The 22,543-nt window shown below is 41.9% G+C and overlaps 1 long non-coding RNA gene across 1 annotated transcript; it reads left to right on the forward strand.

Moving 5' to 3' along the window:
* Positions 1 to 10,368: 10,368 nt before the first annotated feature.
* LOC127919960 (uncharacterized) lies at positions 10,369 to 22,143 on the forward strand. Its single transcript, XR_008104617.1, has 3 exons — positions 10,369 to 10,447; positions 14,534 to 14,561; positions 21,816 to 22,143. It is a non-coding gene; the product is annotated as an uncharacterized LOC127919960 (long non-coding RNA).
* Positions 22,144 to 22,543: the final 400 nt, after the last annotated feature.

The raw sequence follows: 22,543 nt of genomic DNA on the forward strand, positions 1-22,543 counted from the left end.
AACCTACAGGAGGGTAGCACTCCAGGAACAGGGTTGGAGTCTATAACCCTACAGGAGGGTAGCACTCCAGGAACAGGGTTGGAGTCTATAACCCTACAGGAGGGTAGCACTCCAGGAACAGGGTTGGAGTCTATAACCCTACAGGAGGGTAGCACTCCAGGAACAGGGTTGGAGTCTAAAACCTACAGGAGAATGAGCTGCCGTCACTGGTCCTATTCTGAGTTCACTGTTTATGCATTCCATGTTTATAGGAGATGTTCATGTAGAATAATTATCCTGCTCTGTTTATTAAAACCCTGCGACACTGTACTCCCACCACGTCACAAATGCCACCCTATTCCCTATTATAGTGGTACTACTATAGACCAGAGCCCTATTCCCTTTATAGTGGTACTACTATAGACCAGAGCCCTATTCCCTATATAGTGGTACTACTATAGACCAGAGCCCTATTCCCTATATAGTGGTACTACTATAGACCAGGGCCCTATTCCCTATATAGTGGTACTACTATAGACCAGGGCCCTATTCCCTATATAGTGGTACTACTATAGACCAGAGCCCTATTCCCTATATAGTGGCACTACTATACACCAGAGCCCTATTCCCTATTATAGTGGTACTACTATAGACCAGAGCCCTATTCCCTATATAGTGGTACTACTATAGACCAGAGCCCTATTCCCTATATAGTGGTACTACTATAGACCAGGGCCCTATTCCCTATATAGTGGTACTACTATAGACCAGGGCCCTATTCCCTATATAGTGTACTACTATAGACCAGAGCCCTATTCCCTATATAGTACACTACTATAGACCAGGGCCCTATATCCTATATAGTGGTCCTACTATAGACCAGAGCCCTATTCCCTATATAGTGGTACTACTATAGACCAGAGCCCTATTCCCTATATAGTGGTACTACTATAGACCAGAGCCCTATTCCCTATATAGTACACTACTATAGACCAGGGCCCTATATCCTATATAGTGGTCCTACTATAGACCAGAGCCCTATTCCCTATATAGTGGTACTACTATAGACCAGAGCCCTATTCCCTATATAGTGGTACTACTATAGACCAGAGCCCTATTCCCTATATAGTGGTCCTACTATAGACCAGAACCCTATTCCCTATATAGTGGTACTACTATAGACCAGAGCCCTATTCCCTATATAGTGGTCCTACTATAGACCAGAACCCTATTCCCTATATAGTGGTACAACTATAGACCAGAGCCCTATTCCCTATATAGTGCACTACTATAGACCAGAGCCCTATTCCATATATATAGTGCAATACTATAGACCAGAGCCCTATTCCCTATATAGTACACTACTATAGACCAGAGCCCTATTCCCTATATAGTGGTACTACTATAGACCAGAGCCCTAATCCCTATATATAGTGCAATACTATAGACCAGAGCCCTATTCCCTATATAGTACACTACTATAGAGCAGAGCCCTATTCCCTATATAGTGCACTACTATAGACCAGAGCCCTATTCCCTATATATAGTGCAATACTATAGACCAGAGCCCTATTCCCTATATAGTGGTACTACTATAGACCAGAGCCCTGTTCCCTATATAGTGCACTACTTTTGACCAGGGCCCTATTCCCTATATAGTGCACTACTTTTGACCAGGGCCCTATTCCCTATATAGTGCACTACTTTTGACCAGGGCCCTATTCCCTATATAGTGCACTACTTTTGACCAGGGCCCTATTCCCTATATAGTGGTAATACTATAGACCAGAGTCCTATTCCCTATATAGTGGTACTACTATAGACCAGAGCCCTATTCCCTATATAGTACCCTATATAGTACACTACCTATTCCTATATAGTGGTACTACTATAGACCAGAGCCCTATTCCCTATATAGTGGTACTACTATAGACCAGAGCACTATTCCCTATATAGTGGTACTACTATAGACATTTACATTTACATTTAAGTCATTTAGCAGACGCTCTTATCCAGAGCGACTTACAAATTGGTGCATTCACCTTATGACATCCAGTGGAACAGCCACTTTACAATAGTGCATCTAAATCTTTTAGGGGGTGAGAAGGATTACTTATCCTATCCTAGGTATTCCTTAAAGAGGTGGGGTTTCAGGTGTCTCCGGAAGGTGGTGATTGACTCCGCTGTCCTGGCGTCGTGAGAGAGTTTGTTCCACCATTGGGGGCCAGAGCAGCGAACAGTTTTGACTGGGCTGAGCGGGAACTGTACTTCCTCAGTGGTAGGGAGGCGAGCAGGCCAGAGGTGGATGAACGCAGTGCCCTTGTTTGGGTGTAGGGCCTGATCAGAGCCTGGAGGTACTGAGGTGCCGTTCCCCTCACAGCTCCGTAGGCAAGCACCATGGTCTTGTAGCGGATGCGAGCTTCAACTGGAAGCCAGTGGAGAGAGCGGAGGAGCGGGGTGACGTGAGAGAACTTGGGAAGGTTGAACACCAGACGGGCTGCGGCGTTCTGGATGAGTTGTAGGGGTTTAATGGCACAGGCAGGGAGCCCAGCCAACAGCGAGTTGCAGTAATCCAGACGGGAGATGACAAGTGCCTGGATTAGGACCTGCGCCGCTTCCTGTGTGAGGCAGGGTGGTACTCTGCGGATGTTGTAGAGCATGAACCTACAGGAACGGGCCACCGCCTTGATGTTAGTTGAGAACGACAGGGTGTTGTCCAGGATCACGCCAAGGTTCTTAGCGCTCTGGGAGGAGGACACAATGGAGTTGTCAACCGTGATGGCGAGATCATGGAACGGGCAGTCCTTCCCCGGGAGGAAGAGCAGCTCCGTCTTGCCGAGGTTCAGCTTGAGGTGGTGATCCGTCATCCACACTGATATGTCTGCCAGACATGCAGAGATGCGATTCGCCACCTGGTCATCAGAAGGGGGAAAGGAGAAGATTAATTGTGTGTCGTCTGCATAGCAATGATAGGAGAGACCATGTGAGGTTATGACAGAGCCAAGTGACTTGGTGTATAGCGAGGATAGGAGAGGGCCTAGAACAGAGCCCTGGGGGACACCAGTGGTGAGAGCGCGTGGTGAGGAGACAGATTCTCGCCACGCCACCTGGTAGGAGCGACCTGTCAGGTAGGACGCAATCCAAGCGTGGGCCGCGCCGGAGATGCCCAACTCGGAGAGGGTGGAGAGGAGGATCTGATGGTTCACAGTATCGAAGGCAGCCGATAGGTCTAGAAGGATGAGAGCAGAGGAGAGAGAGTTAGCTTTAGCAGTGCGGAGCGCCTCCGTGATGCAGAGAAGAGCAGTCTCAGTTGAATGACTAGTCTTGAAACCTGACTGATTTGGATCAAGAAGGTCATTCTGAGAGAGATAGCGGTAGAGCTGGCCAAGGACGGCACGTTCAAGAGTTTTGGAGAGAAAAGAAAGAAGGGATACTGGTCTGTAGTTGTTGACATCGGAGGGATCGAGTGTAGATTTTTTCAGAAGGGGTGCAACTCTCGCTCTCTTGAGGACGGAAGGGACGTAGCCAGCGGTCAGGGATGAGTTGATGAGCGAGGTGAGGTAAGGGAGAAGGTCTCCGGAAATGGTCTGGAGAAGAGAGGAGGGGATAGGGTCAAGCGGGCAGGTTGTTGGGCGGCCAGCCGTCACAAGACGCGAGATTTCATCTGGAGAGAGAGGGAGAAAGAGGTCAGAGCACAGGGTAGGGCAGTGTGAGCAGAACCAGCAGTGTCGTTTGACTTAGCAAACGAGGATCTGATGTCGTCGACCTTCTTTTCAAAATGGTTGACGAAGTCATCTGCAGAGAGGGAGGAGGGGGTGAGGAGGATTCAGGAGGGAGGAGAAGGTGGCAAAGAGCTTCCTAGGGTTAGAGGCAGATGCTTGGAATTTAGAGTGGTAGAAAGTGGCTTTAGCAGCAGAGACAGAGGAGGAAAATGTAGAGAGAGGAGGGAGTGAAAGGATGCCAGGTCCGCAGGGAGGCGAGTTTTCCTCCATTTCCGCTCGGCTGCCCGGAGCCCTGTTCTGTGAGCTCGCAATGAGTCGTCGAGCCACGGAGCGGGAGGGGAGGACCGAGCCGGCCTGGAGGATAGGGGACATAGAGAGTCAAAGGATGCAGAAAGGGAGGAGAGGAGGGTTGAGGAGGCAGAATCAGGAGATAGGTTGGAGAAGGTTTGAGCAGAGGGAAGAGAAGATAGGATGGAAGAGGAGAGAGTAGCGGGGGAGAGAGAGCGAAGGTTGACCAGAGCCAAATTTCCTATATAGTGCACTACTTTTGACCAGAGCCCTATTCCCTATATATAGTGCAATACTATAGACCAGAGCCCTATTCCCTATATAGTGCACTACTTTTGACCAGGGCCCTATTCCCTATATAGTGCACTACTTTTGACCAGGGCCCTATTCCTATATAGTGCACTACTTTTGACAAGGGCCCTATTCCCTATATAGTGCACTACTTTTGACCAGGGCCCTATTCCCTATATAGTGGTACTACTTTTGACCAGGGCCCTATTCCCTATATAGTGCACTCCTTTTGACCAGGGCCCTATTCCTATATAGTGCACTACTTTTGACCAGGGCCCTATTCCCTATATAGTGCACTACTATAGACCAGAGTCCTATTCCTATATAGTGGTACTACTATAGACCAGAGCCCTATTCCCTATATAGTGGTACTACTATAGACCAGAGTCCTATTCCTATATAGTGGTACTACTACCAGAAGACTGATGTAGGTTTTCCTCTATCTTTTTACCTGGGCTTTGCTCCTTTTCATATTCATTTTGAAATTGAGCTCAGGTGCATCTTTTTCCATTGATCATCCTTGAGATGTTTCTACAACTTGATTGGAGTGCACCACCTCAATATATTTATACTACAGGTCACCTTCCACCTCAATATATTTACACTGCAGCTCACCTTCCACCTCAATATATTTACACACTGCAGGTCACCCACCATACACCTCAATATATTTACACACTGCAGGTCACCATACACTTCAATATATTTACACACTGCAGGTCATCATACACCTCAATATATTTACACACTGCAGGTCATCATACACCTCAATATATTTACACACTGCAGGTCACCATACACCTCAATATATTTACACACTGCAGGTCATCATACACCTCAATATATTTACACACTGCAGGTCATCATACACCTCAATATATTTACACACTGCAGGTCATCATACACCTCAATATATTTACACACTGCAGGTCATCATACACCTCAATATATTTACACACTGCAGGTCATCATACACCTCAATATATTTACACACTGCAGGTCATCATACGCCTCAATATATTTACACACTGCAGGTCACCATAGACCTCAATACACACTGCAGGTCACCTTCCACCTCAATATATTTACACACTGCAGGTCACCTTCCACCTCAATATATTTACACACTGCAGGTCACCATACACCTCAATATATTTACACACTGCAGGTCACCATACACCGCAATATATTTACACACTGCAGGTCACCATACACCTCAATATATTTACACATTGCAGGTAATCATACACCTCAATATATTTACACACTGCAGGTCACCTTCCACCTCAATATATTTACACACTGCAGGTCACCTTCCACCTCAATATATTTACACACTGCAGGTCACCATACACCTCAATATATTTACACACTGCAGGTCACCATACACCTCAATATATTTACACACTGCAGGTCACCATACACCTCAATATATTTACACACTGCAGGTCACCTTCCACCTCAATATATTTACACACTGCAGGTCACCATACACCTCAATATATTTACACACTGCAGGTCACCATACACCTCAATATATTTACACACTGCAGGTCATCATACACCTCAATATATTTACACACTGCAGGTCATCATACACCTCAATATATTTACACACTGCAGGTCACCATACACCTCAATATATTTACACACTGCAGGTCACCATACACCTCAATATATTTACACACTGCAGGTCATCATACACCTCAATATATTTACACACTGCAGGTCATCATACACCTCAATATATTTACACACTGCAGGTCACCATACACCTCAATATATTTACACACTGCAGGTCATCATACACCTCAATATATTTACACACTGCAGGTCATCATACACCTCAATATATTTACACACTGCAGGTCACCATAGACCTCAATACACACTGCAGGTCATCATACACCTGAATATATTTACACACTGCAGGTCATCATACGCCTCAATATATTTACACACTGCAGGTCACCATAGACCTCAATACACACTGCAGGTCACCTTCCACCTCAATATATTTACACACTGCAGGTCACCTTCCACCTCAATATATTTACACACTGCAGGTCACCATACACCTCAATATATTTACACACTGCAGGTCACCATACACCTCAATATATTTACACACTGCAGGTCACCATACACCTCAATATATTTACACACTGCAGGTCATCATACACCTCAATATATTTACACACTGCAGGTCACCTTCCACCTCAATATATTTACACACTGCAGGTCACCTTCCACCTCAATATATTTACACACTGCAGGTCACCATACACCTCAATATATTTACACACTGCAGGTCACCATACACCTCAATATATTTACACACTGCAGGTCACCATACACCTCAATATATTTACACACTGCAGGTCACCTTCCACCTCAATATATTTACACACTGCAGGTCACCATACACCTCAATATATTTACACACTGCAGGTCACCATACACCTCAATATATTTACACACTGCAGGTCATCATACACCTCAATATATTTACACACTGCAGGTCATCATACACCTCAATATATTTACACACTGCAGGTCACCATACACCTCAATATATTTACACACTGCAGGTCACCATACACCTCAATATATTTACACACTGCAGGTCATCATACACCTCAATATATTTACACACTGCAGGTCATCATACACCTCAATATATTTACACACTGCAGGTCACCATACACCTCAATATATTTACACACTGCAGGTCATCATACACCTCAATATATTTACACACTGCAGGTCATCATACACCTCAATATATTTACACACTGCAGGTCACCTTCCACCTCAATATATTTACACACTGCAGGTCACCCACCTTCCACCTCAATATATTTACACACTGCAGGTCACCATTCCCCTCAATATATTTACACACTGCAGGTCACCATACACCTCAATATATTTACACACTGCAGGTCACCATAGACCTCAATACACACTGCAGGTCACCATACACCTCAATATATTTACACACTGCAGGTCACCTTCCACCTCCATATATTTACACACTGCAGGTCATCATACACCTCAATATATTTACACACTGCAGGTCACTTTTACACACGTAGAGGAAAGAAAAAAGAACAACAAAAATAAATACATTCCCAACATGTGTAACGGATGTGAAACGGCTAGGTTAGTTAGCGGTGCGCTAAATAGTGTTTCAATCGGTTAGGGCCGCGGCTTTTGTGGAGCGATGGGTAACGTGGGTGACTGTTGTTGATGTGTGCAGAAGGTCCCTGGTTCGCGCCCGGGTATGGGCGAGGGGACGGTTTGCAATGTAACAGTATAATTTTAAACCGTCCCTCACCCATACACGGGCGCGAACCAGGGACCTTCTGCACACATCAACAACAGTCACCCACGAAGCATCGTTACCCATCGCTCCACAAAAGCCGCGTCCCTTGCAGAGCAAGGGGAACTACTACTTCAAGGTCTCAGAGCAAGTGACGTAACCGATTGAAACGCTAAATAAAGGTGATCTGGTCTACCTGGTTAAATAAAGGTGATCTGGTCTACCTGGTTAAATAAAGGTGATCCGGTCTACCTGGTTAAATAAAGGTGATCTGGTCTACCTGGTTAAATAAAGGTGATCTGGTCTACCTGGTTAAATAAAGGTGATCCGGTCTACCTGGTTAAATAAAGGTGATCTGGTCTACCTGGTTAAATAAAGGTGATCCGGTCTACCTGGTTAAATAAAGGTGATCTGGTCTACCTGGTTAAATGAAGGTGATCCGGTCTACCTGGTTAAATAAAGGTGATCTGGTCTACCTGGTTAAATAAAGGTGATCCGGTCTACCTGGTTAAATAAAGGTGATCTGGTCTACCTGGTTAAATAAAGGTGATCCGGTCTACCTGGTTAAATAAAGGTGATCTGGTCTACCTGGTTAAATAAAGGTGATCTGGTCTACCTGGTTAAATAAAGGTGATCTGGTCTACCTGGTTAAATAAAGGTGATCCGGTCTACCTGGTTAGATAAATGTGATCTGGTCTACCTGGTTAAATAAAGGTGATCCGGTCTACCTGGTTAAATAAAGGTGATCCGGTCTACCTGGTTAAATGAAGGTGATCTGGTCTACCTGGTTAAATAAAGGTGATCCGGTCTACCTGGTTAAATAAAGGTGATCTGGTCTACCTGGTTAAATAAAGGTGATCCGGTCTACCTGGTTAAATAAAGGTGATCCGGTCTACCTGGTTAAATAAAGGTGATCTGGTCTACCTGGTTAAATAAAGGTGATCCGGTCTACCTGGTTAAATAAAGGTGATCCGGTCTACCTGGTTAAATAAAGGTGATCTGGCATACCTGGTTAAATAAAGGTGATCCGGTCTACCTGGTTAAATAAAGGTGATCCGGTCTACCTGGTTAGATAAATGTGATCTGGTCTACCTGGTTAAATAAAGGTGATCTGGCCTACCTGGTCAAATAAAGGTGATCTGGTCTACCTGGTTAAATAAAGGTGATCTGGTCTACCTGGCTAAATGAAGGTGATTTGGTCTACCTGGTTAAATAAAGGTTATCTGGTCTACCTGGTTAAATAAAGGTGATCTGGTCTACCTGGTTAAATAAAGGTGATCCGGTCTACCTGGTTAAATAAAGGTGATCTGGTCTACCTGGTTAAATAAAGGTGATCTGGTCTACCTGGTTAAATAAAGGTGATCTGGTCTACCTGGTTAAATAAAGGTGATCCGGTCTACCTGGTTAAATAAAGGTGATCTGGTCTACCTGGTTAAATAAAGGTGATCCGGTCTACCTGGTTAAATAAAGGTGATCTGCTCTACCTGGTTAAATAAAGGTGATCTGGTCTACCTGGTTAAATAAAGGTGATCCGGTCTACCTGGTTAAATAAAGGTGATCTGGTCTACCTGGTTAAATAAAGGTGATCTGGTCTACCTGGTTAAATAAAGGTGATCTGGTCTACCTGGTTAAATAAAGGTGATCTGGTCTACTTGGTTAAATAAAGGTGATCCGGTCTACCTGGTTAAATAAAGGTGATCTGGTCTACCTGGTTAAATAAAGGTGATCTGGTCTACCTGGTTAAATAAAGGTAATCTGGTCTACCTGGTTAAATAAAGGTGATCCGGTCTACCTGGTTAAATAAAGGTGATCTGGTCTACCTGGTTAAATAAAGGTGATCTGGTCTACCTGGTTAAATAAAGGTGATCTGGTCTACCTGGTTAAATAAAGGTGGTCTGGTCTACCTGGTTAAATAAAGGTGATCTGGTCTACCTGGTTAAATAAAGGTGATCCGGTCTACCTGGTTAAATAAAGGTGATCTGGTCTACCTGGTTAAATAAAGGTGATCTGGTCTACCTGGTTAAATAAAGGTGATCTGGTCTACCTGGATAAATAAAGGTGATCCGGTCTACCTGGTTAAATAAAGGTGATCTGGTCTACCTGGTTAAATAAAGGTGATCAGGTCTACCTGGTTAAATAAAGGTGATCTGGTCTACCTGGTTAAATAAAGGTGATCCGGTCTACCTGGTTAAATAAAGGTGATCTGGTCTACCTGGTTAAATAAAGGTGATCTGGTCTACCTGGTTAAATAAAGGTGATCTGGTCTACCTGGTTAAATAAAGGTGATCCGGTCTACCTGGTTAAATAAAGGTGATCCGGTCTACCTGGTTAAATAAAGGTGATCCGGTCTACCTGGTTAAATAAAGGTGATCCGGTCTACCTGGTTAAATAAAGGTGATCCGGTCTACCTGGTTAAATAAAGGTGATCTGGTCTACCTGGTTAAATAAAGGTGATCTGGTCTACCTGGTTAAATAAAGGTGATCTGGTCTACCTGGTTAAATAAAGGTGATCTGGTCTACCTGGTTAAATAAAGGTGATCCGGTCTACCTGGTTAGATAAATGTGATCTGGTCTACCTGGTTAAATAAAGGTGATCCGGTCTACCTGGTTAAATAAAGGTGATCCGGTCTACCTGGTTAAATAAAGGTGATCTGGTCTACCTGGATAAATAAAGGTGATCTGGTCTACCTGGTTAAATAAAGGTGATCTGGTCTACCTGGTTAAATAAAGGTGATCTGGTCTACCTGGTTAAATAAAGGTGATCCGGTCTACCTGGTTAAATAAAGGTGATCTGGTCTACCTGGTTAAATAAAGGTGATCCGGTCTACCCGGTTAAATAAAGGTGATCTGGTCTACCTGGTTAAATAAAGGTGATCTGGTCTACCTGGTTAAATAAAGGTGATCCGGTCTACCTGGTTAAATAAATGTGATCTGGTCTACCTGGTTAAATAAAGGTGATCCGGTCTACCTGGTTAAATAAAGGTGATCTGGTCTACCTGGTTAAATAAAGGTGATCTGGTCTACCTGGTTAAATAAAGGTGATCTGGTCTACCTGGTTAAATAAAGGTGATCTGGTCTACCTGGTTAAATAAAGGTGATCTGGTCTACCTGGTTAAATAAAGGTGATCTGGTCTACCTGGTTAAATAAAGGTGATCTGGTCTACCTGGTTAAATAAAGGTGATCTGGCATACCTGGTTAAATAAAGGTGATCTGGTCTACCTGGTTAAATAAAGGTGATCTGGTCTACCTGGTTAAATAAAGGTGATCCGGTCTACCTGGTTAAATAAAGGTGATCTGGTCTACCTGGTTAAATAAAGGTGATCTGGTCTACCTGGTTAAATAAAGGTGATCTGGTCTACCTGGTTAAATAAAGGTGATCTGGTCTACCTGGTTAAATAAAGGTGATCCGGTCTACCTGGTTAGATAAATGTGATCTGGTCTACCTGGTTAAATAAAGGTGATCCGGTCTACCTGGTTAAATAAAGGTGATCCGGTGTACCTGGTTAAATAAAGGTGAACTGGTCTACCCGGTTAAATAAAGGTGATCTGGTCTACCTGGTTATATAAAGGTGATCCGGTCTACCTGGTTATATAAAGGTGAACTGGTCTACCCGGTTAAATAAAGGTGATCTGGCCTACCTGGTTATATAAAGGTGAACTGGTCTACCTGGTTAAATAAAGGTGATCTGGTCTACCTGGTTAAATAAAGGTGATCTGGTCTACCTGGTTAAATAAAGGTGATCTGGTCTACCTGGTTAAATAAAGGTGATCTGGTCTACCTGGTTAAATAAAGGTGATCCGGTCTACCTGGTTAGATAAATGTGATCTGGTCTACCTGGTTAAATAAAGGTGATCCGGTCTACCTGGTTAAATAAAGGTGATCCGGTCTACCTGGTTAAATAAAGGTGAACTGGTCTACCCGGTTAAATAAAGGTGATCTGGTCTACCTGGTTATATAAAGGTGATCCGGTCTACCTGGTTATATAAAGGTGAACTGGTCTACCCGGTTAAATAAAGGTGATCTGGCCTACCTGGTTATATAAAGGTGAACTGGTCTACCTGGTTAAATAAAGGTGATCTGGTCTACCTGGTTATATAAAGGTGATCTGGTCTACCTGGTTAAATAAAGGTGATCTGGCCTACCTGGTTAAATAAAGGTGATCTGGTCTACCTGGTTAAATAAAGGTGATCTGGTCTACCTGGTTATATAAAGGTGATCTGGTCTACCTGGTTAAATAAAGGTGATCCGGTCTACCTGGTTAAATAAAGGTGATCTGGTCTACCTGGTTATATAAAGGTGATCTGGTCTACCTGGTTAAATAAAGGTGATCTGGTCTACCTGGTTAAATAAAGGTGATCTGGTCTACCTGGTTTAAATAAAGGTGATCTGGTCTACCTGGTTGAATAAAGGTGATCTGGTCTACCTGGTTAAATAAAGGTGATCTGGTCTACCTGGTTAAATAAAGGTGATCTGGTCTACCTGGTTAAATAAAGGTGATCTGTTCTACCTGGTTAAATAAATGTGATCTGGTCTACCTGGTTAAATAAAGGTGATCTGGTCTACCTGGTTAAATAAAGGTGATCTGGTCTACCTGGTTAAATAAAGGTGATCTGGTCTACCTGGTTAAATAAAGGTGGTCTGGTCTACCTGGTTAAATAAAGGTGATCTGTTCTACCTGGTTAAATAAAGGTGATCTGTTCTACCTGGTTAAATAAAGGTGGTCTGGTCTACCTGGTTAAATAAAGGTGATCTGGTCTACCTGGTTAAATAAAGGTGATCTGGTCTACCTGGTTAAATAAAGGTGATCTGGTCTACCTGGTTAAATAAAGGTGATCTGGTCTACCTGGTTTAAATAAAGGTGATCTGGTCTACCTGGTTGAATAAAGGTGATCTGGTCTACCTGGTTAAATAAAGGTGATCTGGTCTACCTGGTTAAATAAAGGTGATCTGGTCTACCTGGTTAAATAAAGGTGATCTGTTCTACCTGGTTAAATAAAGGTGATCTGGTCTACCTGGTTAAATAAAGGTGATCTGGTCTACCTGGTTAAATAAAGGTGATCTGGTCTACCTGGTTAAATAAAGGTGATCTGGTCTACCTGGTTAAATAAAGGTGGTCTGGTCTACCTGGTTAAATAAAGGTGATCTGTTCTACCTGGTTAAATAAATGTGATCTGTTCTACCTGGTTAAATAAAGGTGGTCTGGTCTACCTGGTTAAATAAAGGTGATCTGGTCTACCTGGTTAGATAAAGGTGATCTGGTCTACCTGGTTAAATAAAGGTGGTCTGGTCTACCTGGTTAAATAAAGGTGATCTGGTCTACCTGGTTAAATAAAGGTGGTCTGGTCTACCTGGTTAAATAAAGGTGATCTGGTCTACCTGGTTAAATAAAGGTGATCTGGTCTACCTGGTTAAATAAAGGTGATCTGGTCTACCTGGTTAAATAAAGGTGATCTGGTCTACCTGGTTAAATAAAGGTGATCTGGTCTACCTGGTTAAATAAAGGTGATCTGGTCTACCTGGTTAAATAAAGGTGATCCGGTCTACCTGGTTAAATAATAATAATAATAATAATATAAATAAAGGTGATCTGGTCTACCTGGTTAAATAAAGGTGATCTGGTCTACCTGGTTAAATAAAGGTGATCCGGTCTACCTGGTTAAATAAAGGTGATCTGGTCTACCTGGTTAAATAAAGGTGATCTGGTCTACCTGGTTAAATAAAGGTGATCTGGTCTACCTGGTTAAATAAAGGTGATCTGGTCTACTTGGTTAAATAAAGGTGATCCGGTCTACCTGGTTAAATAAAGGTGATCTGGTCTACCTGGTTAAATAAAGGTGATCTGGTCTACCTGGTTAAATAAAGGTAATCTGGTCTACCTGGTTAAATAAAGGTGATCCGGTCTACCTGGTTAAATAAAGGTGATCTGGTCTACCTGGTTAAATAAAGGTGATCTGGTCTACCTGGTTAAATAAAGGTGATCTGGTCTACCTGGTTAAATAAAGGTGGTCTGGTCTACCTGGTTAAATAAAGGTGATCTGGTCTACCTGGTTAAATAAAGGTGATCCGGTCTACCTGGTTAAATAAAGGTGATCTGGTCTACCTGGTTAAATAAAGGTGATCTGGTCTACCTGGTTAAATAAAGGTGATCTGGTCTACCTGGATAAATAAAGGTGATCCGGTCTACCTGGTTAAATAAAGGTGATCTGGTCTACCTGGTTAAATAAAGGTGATCAGGTCTACCTGGTTAAATAAAGGTGATCTGGTCTACCTGGTTAAATAAAGGTGATCCGGTCTACCTGGTTAAATAAAGGTGATCTGGTCTACCTGGTTAAATAAAGGTGATCTGGTCTACCTGGTTAAATAAAGGTGATCTGGTCTACCTGGTTAAATAAAGGTGATCCGGTCTACCTGGTTAAATAAAGGTGATCCGGTCTACCTGGTTAAATAAAGGTGATCCGGTCTACCTGGTTAAATAAAGGTGATCCGGTCTACCTGGTTAAATAAAGGTGATCCGGTCTACCTGGTTAAATAAAGGTGATCCGGTCTACCTGGTTAAATAAAGGTGATCCGGTCTACCTGGTTAAATAAAGGTGATCTGGTCTACCTGGTTAAATAAAGGTGATCTGGTCTACCTGGTTAAATAAAGGTGATCCGGTCTACCTGGTTAGATAAATGTGATCTGGTCTACCTGGTTAAATAAAGGTGATCCGGTCTACCTGGTTAAATAAAGGTGATCCGGTCTACCTGGTTAAATAAAGGTGATCTGGTCTACCTGGATAAATAAAGGTGATCTGGTCTACCTGGTTAAATAAAGGTGATCTGGTCTACCTGGTTAAATAAAGGTGATCTGGTCTACCTGGTTAAATAAAGGTGATCCGGTCTACCTGGTTAAATAAAGGTGATCTGGTCTACCTGGTTAAATAAAGGTGATCCGGTCTACCCGGTTAAATAAAGGTGATCTGGTCTACCTGGTTAAATAAAGGTGATCTGGTCTACCTGGTTAAATAAAGGTGATCCGGTCTACCTGGTTAAATAAATGTGATCTGGTCTACCTGGTTAAATAAAGGTGATCCGGTCTACCTGGTTAAATAAAGGTGATCTGGTCTACCTGGTTAAATAAAGGTGATCTGGTCTACCTGGTTAAATAAAGGTGATCTGGTCTACCTGGTTAAATAAAGGTGATCTGGTCTACCTGGTTAAATAAAGGTGATCTGGTCTACCTGGTTAAATAAAGGTGATCTGGTCTACCTGGTTAAATAAAGGTGATCTGGTCTACCTGGTTAAATAAAGGTGATCTGGCATACCTGGTTAAATAAAGGTGATCTGGTCTACCTGGTTAAATAAAGGTGATCTGGTCTACCTGGTTAAATAAAGGTGATCCGGTCTACCTGGTTAAATAAAGGTGATCTGGTCTACCTGGTTAAATAAAGGTGATCTGGTCTACCTGGTTAAATAAAGGTGATCTGGTCTACCTGGTTAAATAAAGGTGATCTGGTCTACCTGGTTAAATAAAGGTGATCCGGTCTACCTGGTTAGATAAATGTGATCTGGTCTACCTGGTTAAATAAAGGTGATCCGGTCTACCTGGTTAAATAAAGGTGATCCGGTGTACCTGGTTAAATAAAGGTGAACTGGTCTACCCGGTTAAATAAAGGTGATCTGGTCTACCTGGTTATATAAAGGTGATCCGGTCTACCTGGTTATATAAAGGTGAACTGGTCTACCCGGTTAAATAAAGGTGATCTGGCCTACCTGGTTATATAAAGGTGAACTGGTCTACCTGGTTAAATAAAGGTGATCTGGTCTACCTGGTTAAATAAAGGTGATCTGGTCTACCTGGTTAAATAAAGGTGATCTGGTCTACCTGGTTAAATAAAGGTGATCTGGTCTACCTGGTTAAATAAAGGTGATCTGTTCTACCTGGTTAAATAAATGTGATCTGGTCTACCTGGTTAAATAAAGGTGATCTGGTCTACCTGGTTAAATAAAGGTGATCTGGTCTACCTGGTTAAATAAAGGTGATCTGGTCTACCTGGTTAAATAAAGGTGGTCTGGTCTACCTGGTTAAATAAAGGTGATCTGTTCTACCTGGTTAAATAAAGGTGATCTGTTCTACCTGGTTAAATAAAGGTGGTCTGGTCTACCTGGTTAAATAAAGGTGATCTGGTCTACCTGGTTAAATAAAGGTGATCTGGTCTACCTGGTTAAATAAAGGTGATCTGGTCTACCTGGTTAAATAAAGGTGATCTGGTCTACCTGGTTTAAATAAAGGTGATCTGGTCTACCTGGTTGAATAAAGGTGATCTGGTCTACCTGGTTAAATAAAGGTGATCTGGTCTACCTGGTTAAATAAAGGTGATCTGGTCTACCTGGTTAAATAAAGGTGATCTGTTCTACCTGGTTAAATAAAGGTGATCTGGTCTACCTGGTTAAATAAAGGTGATCTGGTCTACCTGGTTAAATAAAGGTGATCTGGTCTACCTGGTTAAATAAAGGTGATCTGGTCTACCTGGTTAAATAAAGGTGGTCTGGTCTACCTGGTTAAATAAAGGTGATCTGTTCTACCTGGTTAAATAAATGTGATCTGTTCTACCTGGTTAAATAAAGGTGGTCTGGTCTACCTGGTTAAATAAAGGTGATCTGGTCTACCTGGTTAGATAAAGGTGATCTGGTCTACCTGGTTAAATAAAGGTGGTCTGGTCTACCTGGTTAAATAAAGGTGATCTGGTCTACCTGGTTAAATAAAGGTGGTCTGGTCTACCTGGTTAAATAAAGGTGATCTGGTCTACCTGGTTAAATAAAGGTGATCTGGTCTACCTGGTTAAATAAAGGTGATCTGGTCTACCTGGTTAAATAAAGGTGATCTGGTCTACCTGGTTAAATAAAGGTGATCTGGTCTACCTGGTTAAATAAAGGTGATCTGGTCTACCTGGTTAAATAAAGGTGATCTGGTCTACCTGGTTAAATAAAGGTGATCTGGTCTACCTGGTTAAATAAAGGTGATCTGGTCTACCTGGTTAAATAAAGGTGATCTGGTCTACCTGGTGAAATAAAGGTGATCTGATCTACCTGGTTAAATAAAGGTGATCTGGCCTACCTGGTTAAATAAAGGTGATCTGGTCTACCTGGTTAAATAAAGGTGATCTGGCCTACCTGGTTAAATAAAGGTGATCTGGTCTACCTGGTTAAATAAAGGTGATCTGGTCTACCTGGTTAAATAAAGGTGATCTGGCCTACCTGGTTAAATAAAGGTGATCTGGTCTACCTGGTTAAATAAAGGTGATCTAGTCTACCTGGTTAAATAAAGGTGATCTGGTCTACCTGGTTAAATAAAGGTGATCTGGTCTACCTGGTTAAATAAAGGTGATCTAGTCTACCTGGTTAAATAAAGGTGATCTGGTCTACCTGGTTAAATAAAGGTGATCTGGTCTACCTGGTTAAATAAAGGTGATCTGGTCTACCTGGTTAAATAAAGGTGATCTGGTCTACCTGGTTAAATAAAGGTGATCTGGTCTACCTGGTTAAATAAAGGTGATCTGGTCTACCTGGTTAAATAAAGGTGATCTGGTCTACCTGGTTAAATAAAGGTGATCTGGTCTACCTGGTTAAATAAAGGTGATCCGGTCTACCTGGTTAAATAAAGGTGATCTGGTCTACCCGGTTAAATAAAGGTGATCTGGTCTACCTGGTTAAATAAAGGTGATCCGGTCTACCTGGTTAAATAAAGGTGATCTGGTCTACCCGGTTATATAAAGGTGATCTGGTCTACCTGGTTAAATAAAGGTGATCTGGTCTACCTGGTTAAATAAAGGTGATCTGGTCTACCTGGTTAAATAAAGGTGATCTGGTCTACCTGGTTAAATAAAGGTGATCTGGTCTACCTGGTTAAATAAAGGTGATCTGGTCTACCTGGTTAAATAAAGGTGATCTGGTCTACCTGGTTAAATAAAGGTGATCTGGTCTACCTGGTTAAATAAAGGTGATCTGGTCTACCTGGTTAAATAAAGGTGATCCGGTCTACCTGGTTAAATAAAGGTGATCCGGTGTACCTGGTTAAATAAAGGTGAACTGGTCTACCCGGTTAAATAAAGGTGATCTGGTCTACCTGGTTATATAAAGGTGATCCGGTCTACCTGGTTATATAAAGGTGAACTGGTCTACCCGGTTAAATAAAGGTGATCTGGCCTACCTGGTTATATAAAGGTGAACTGGTCTACCTGGTTAAATAAAGGTGATCTGGTCTACCTGGTTAAATAAAGGTGATCTGGTCTACCTGGTTAAATAAAGGTGATCCGGTCTACCTGGTTAAATAAAGGTGATCTGGTCTACCTGGTTAAATAAAGGTGATCTGGTCTACCTGGTTAAATAAAGGTGATCTGGTCTACCTGGTTAAATAAAGGTGATCTGGTCTACCTGGTTAAATAAAGGTGATCCGGTCTACCTGGTTAAATAAAGGTGATCTGGTCTACCTGGTTAAATAAAGGTGATCTGGTCTACCTGGTTAAATAAAGGTGATCCGGTCTACCTGGTTAAATAAAGGTGATCTGGTCTACCCGGTTAAATAAAGGTGATCTGGTCTACCTGGTTAAATAAAGGTGATCCGGTCTACCTGGTTAAATAAAGGTGATCTGGTCTACCCGGTTATATAAAGGTGATCTGGTCTACCTGGTTAAATAAAGGTGATCTGGTCTACCTGGTTAAATAAAGGTGATCTGGTCTACCTGGTTAAATAAAGGTGATCTGGTCTACCTGGTTAAATAAAGGTGATCTGGTCTACCTGGTTAAATAAAGGTGATCTGGTCTACCTGGTTAAATAAAGGTGATCTGGTCTACCTGGTTAAATAAAGGTGATCTGGTCTACCTGGTTAAATAAAGGTGATCTGGTCTACCTGGTTGAATAAAGGTGATCCGGTCTACCTGGTTAAATAAAGGTGATCCGGTGTACCTGGTTAAATAAAGGTGAACTGGTCTACCCGGTTAAATAAAGGTGATCTGGTCTACCTGGTTATATAAAGGTGATCCGGTCTACCTGGTTATATAAAGGTGAACTGGTCTACCCGGTTAAATAAAGGTGATCTGGCCTACCTGGTTATATAAAGGTGAACTGGTCTACCTGGTTAAATAAAGGTGATCTGGTCTACCTGGTTAAATAAAGGTGATCTGGTCTACCTGGTTAAATAAAGGTGATCTGGTCTACCTGGTTAAATAAAGGTGATCTGGTCTACCTGGTTAAATAAAGGTGATCCGGTCTACCTGGTTAGATAAATGTGATCTGGTCTACCTGGTTAAATAAAGGTGATCCGGTCTACCTGGTTAAATAAAGGTGATCCGGTCTACCTGGTTAAATAAAGGTGAACTGGTCTACCCGGTTAAATAAAGGTGATCTGGTCTACCTGGTTATATAAAGGTGATCCGGTCTACCTGGTTATATAAAGGTGAACTGGTCTACCCGGTTAAATAAAGGTGATCTGGCCTACCTGGTTATATAAAGGTGAACTGGTCTACCTGGTTAAATAAAGGTGATCTGGTCTACCTGGTTATATAAAGGTGATCTGGTCTACCTGGTTAAATAAAGGTGATCTGGCCTACCTGGTTAAATAAAGGTGATCTGGTCTACCTGGTTAAATAAAGGTGATCTGGTCTACCTGGTTATATAAAGGTGATCTGGTCTACCTGGTTAAATAAAGGTGATCCGGTCTACCTGGTTAAATAAAGGTGATCTGGTCTACCTGGTTATATAAAGGTGATCTGGTCTACCTGGTTAAATAAAGGTGATCTGGTCTACCTGGTTAAATAAAGGTGATCTGGTCTACCTGGTTTAAATAAAGGTGATCTGGTCTACCTGGTTGAATAAAGGTGATCTGGTCTACCTGGTTAAATAAAGGTGATCTGGTCTACCTGGTTAAATAAAGGTGATCTGGTCTACCTGGTTAAATAAAGGTGATCTGTTCTACCTGGTTAAATAAATGTGATCTGGTCTACCTGGTTAAATAAAGGTGATCTGGTCTACCTGGTTAAATAAAGGTGATCTGGTCTACCTGGTTAAATAAAGGTGATCTGGTCTACCTGGTTAAATAAAGGTGGTCTGGTCTACCTGGTTAAATAAAGGTGATCTGTTCTACCTGGTTAAATAAAGGTGATCTGTTATACCTGGTTAAATAAAGGTGGTCTGGTCTACCTGGTTAAATAAAGGTGATCTGGTCTACCTGGTTAAATAAAGGTGATCTGGTCTACCTGGTTAAATAAAGGTGATCTGGTCTACCTGGTTAAATAAAGGTGATCTGGTCTACCTGGTTTAAATAAAGGTGATCTGGTCTACCTGGTTGAATAAAGGTGATCTGGTCTACCTGGTTAAATAAAGGTGATCTGGTCTACCTGGTTAAATAAAGGTGATCTGGTCTACCTGGTTAAATAAAGGTGATCTGTTCTACCTGGTTAAATAAAGGTGATCTGGTCTACCTGGTTAAATAAAGGTGATCTGGTCTACCTGGTTAAATAAAGGTGATCTGCTCTACCTGGTTAAATAAAGGTGGTCTGGTCTACCTGGTTAAATAAAGGTGATCTGTTCTACCTGGTTAAATAAATGTGATCTGTTCTACCTGGTTAAATAAAGGTGGTCTGGTCTACCTGGTTAAATAAAGGTGATCTGGTCTACCTGGTTAAATAAAGGTGATCTGGTCTACCTGGTTAAATAAAGGTGATCTGGTCTACCTGGTTAAATAAAGGTAATCTGGTCTACCTGGTTAAATAAAGGTGATCTGGTCTACCTGGTTAAATAAAGGTGATCTGGTCTACCTGGTTAAATAAAGGTGATCTGGTCTACCTGGTTAAATAAAGGTGATCTGGTCTACCTGGTTAAATAAAGGTGATCTGGTCTACCTGGTTAAATAAAGGTGATCTGGTCTACCTGGTTAAATAAAGGTGATCTGGTCTACCTGGTTAAATAAAGGTGGTCTGGTCTACCTGGTTAAATAAAGGTGATCTGGTCTACCTGGTTAAATAAAGGTGATCTGGTCTACCTGGTTAAATAAAGGTGATCTGGTCTACCTGGTTAAATAAAGGTGATCTGGTCTACCTGGTTAAATAAAGGTGATCTGGTCTACCTGGTTAAATAAAGGTGATCTGGTCTACCTGGTTAAATAAAGGTGATCTGGTCTACCTGGTTAAATAAAGGTGATCTGGTCTACCTGGTTAAATAAAGGTGATCTGGTCTACCTGGTTAAATAAAGGTGGTCTGGTCTACCTGGTTAAATAAAGGTGATCTGGTCTACCTGGTTAAATAAAGGTGGTCTGGTCTACCTGGTTAAATAAAGGTGATCTGGTCTACCTGGTTAAATAAAGGTGATCTGGTCTACCTGGTTAAATAAAGGTGATCTGGTCTACCTGGTTAAATAAAGGTGATCTGGTCTACCTGGTTAAATAAAGGTGATCTGGTCTACCTGGTTAAATAAAGGTGATCTGGTCTACCTGGTTAAATAAAGGTGATCTGGTCTACCTGGTTAAATAAAGGTGATCTGGTCTACCTGGTTAAATAAAGGTGATCTGGTCTACCTGGTTAAATAAAGGTGATCTGGTCTACCTGGTGAAATAAAGGTGATCTTATCTACCTGGTTAAATAAAGGTGATCTGGCCTACCTGGTTAAATAAAGGTGATCTGGTCTACCTGGTTAAATAAAGGTGATCTGGCCTACCTGGTTAAATAAAGGTGATCTGGTCTACCTGGTTAAATAAAGGTGATCTGGTCTACCTGGTTAAATAAAGGTGATCTGGCCTACCTGGTTAAATAAAGGTGATCTGGTCTACCTGGTTAAATAAAGGTGATCTAGTCTACCTGGTTAAATAAAGGTGATCTGGTCTACCTGGTTAAATAAAGGTGATCTGGTCTACCTGGTTAAATAAAGGTGATCTGGTCTACCTGGTTAAATAAAGGTGATCTGGTCTACCTGGTTAAATAAAGGTGATCTGGTCTACCTGGTTAAATAAAGGTGATCTGGTCTACCTGGTTAAATAAAGGTGATCTGGTCTACCTGGTTAAATAAAGGTGATCTGGTCTACCTGGTTAAATAAAGGTGATCCGGTCTACCTGGTTAAATAAAGGTGATCTGGTCTACCTGGTTAAATAAAGGTGATCTGGTCTACCTGGTTAAATAAAGGTGATCCGGTCTACCTGGTTAAATAAAGGTGATCTGGTCTACCGGTTAAATAAAGGTGATCTGGTCTACCCGGTTAAATAAAGGTGATCCGGTCTACCTGGTTAAATAAAGGTGATCCGGTCTACCCGGTTATATAAAGGTGATCTGGTCTACCCGGTTAAATAAAGGTGATCTGGTCTACCTGGTTAAATAAAGGTGATCTGGTCTACCTGGTTAAATAAAGGTGATCTGGTCTACCCGGTTAAATAAAGGTGATCTGGTCTACCTGGTTAAATAAAGGTGATCTGGTCTACCTGGTTAAATAAAGGTGATCTGGTCTACCTGGTTAAATAAAGGTGATCTGGTCTACCTGGTTAAATAAAGGTGATCTGGTCTACCTGGTTAAATAAAGGTGATCTGGTCTACCTGGTTAAATAAAGGTGATCTGGTCTACCTGGTTAAATAAAGGTGATCTGATCTACCTGATTAAATAAAGGTGATCTAGTCTACCTGGTTAAATAAAGGTGATCTAGTCTACCTGGTTAAATAAAGGTGATCTAGTCTACCTGGTTAAATAAAGGTGATCTGGTCTACCTGGTTAAATAAAGGTGATCTGGTCTACCTGGTTAAATAAAGGTGATCTGGTCTACCTGGTTAAATAAAGGTGATCTGGTCTACCTGGTTTAAATAAAGGTGATCTGTTCTACCTGGTTAAATAAAGGTGATCTGGTCTACCTGGTTAAATAAAGGTGATCTAGTCTACCTGGTTAAATAAAGGTGATCTAGTCTACCTGGTTAAATAAA

Source organism: Oncorhynchus keta, unplaced genomic scaffold (assembly GCF_023373465.1).
Source record: "Oncorhynchus keta strain PuntledgeMale-10-30-2019 unplaced genomic scaffold, Oket_V2 Un_contig_17953_pilon_pilon, whole genome shotgun sequence".
Classification (NCBI taxonomy): domain Eukaryota; kingdom Metazoa; phylum Chordata; class Actinopteri; order Salmoniformes; family Salmonidae; genus Oncorhynchus; species Oncorhynchus keta.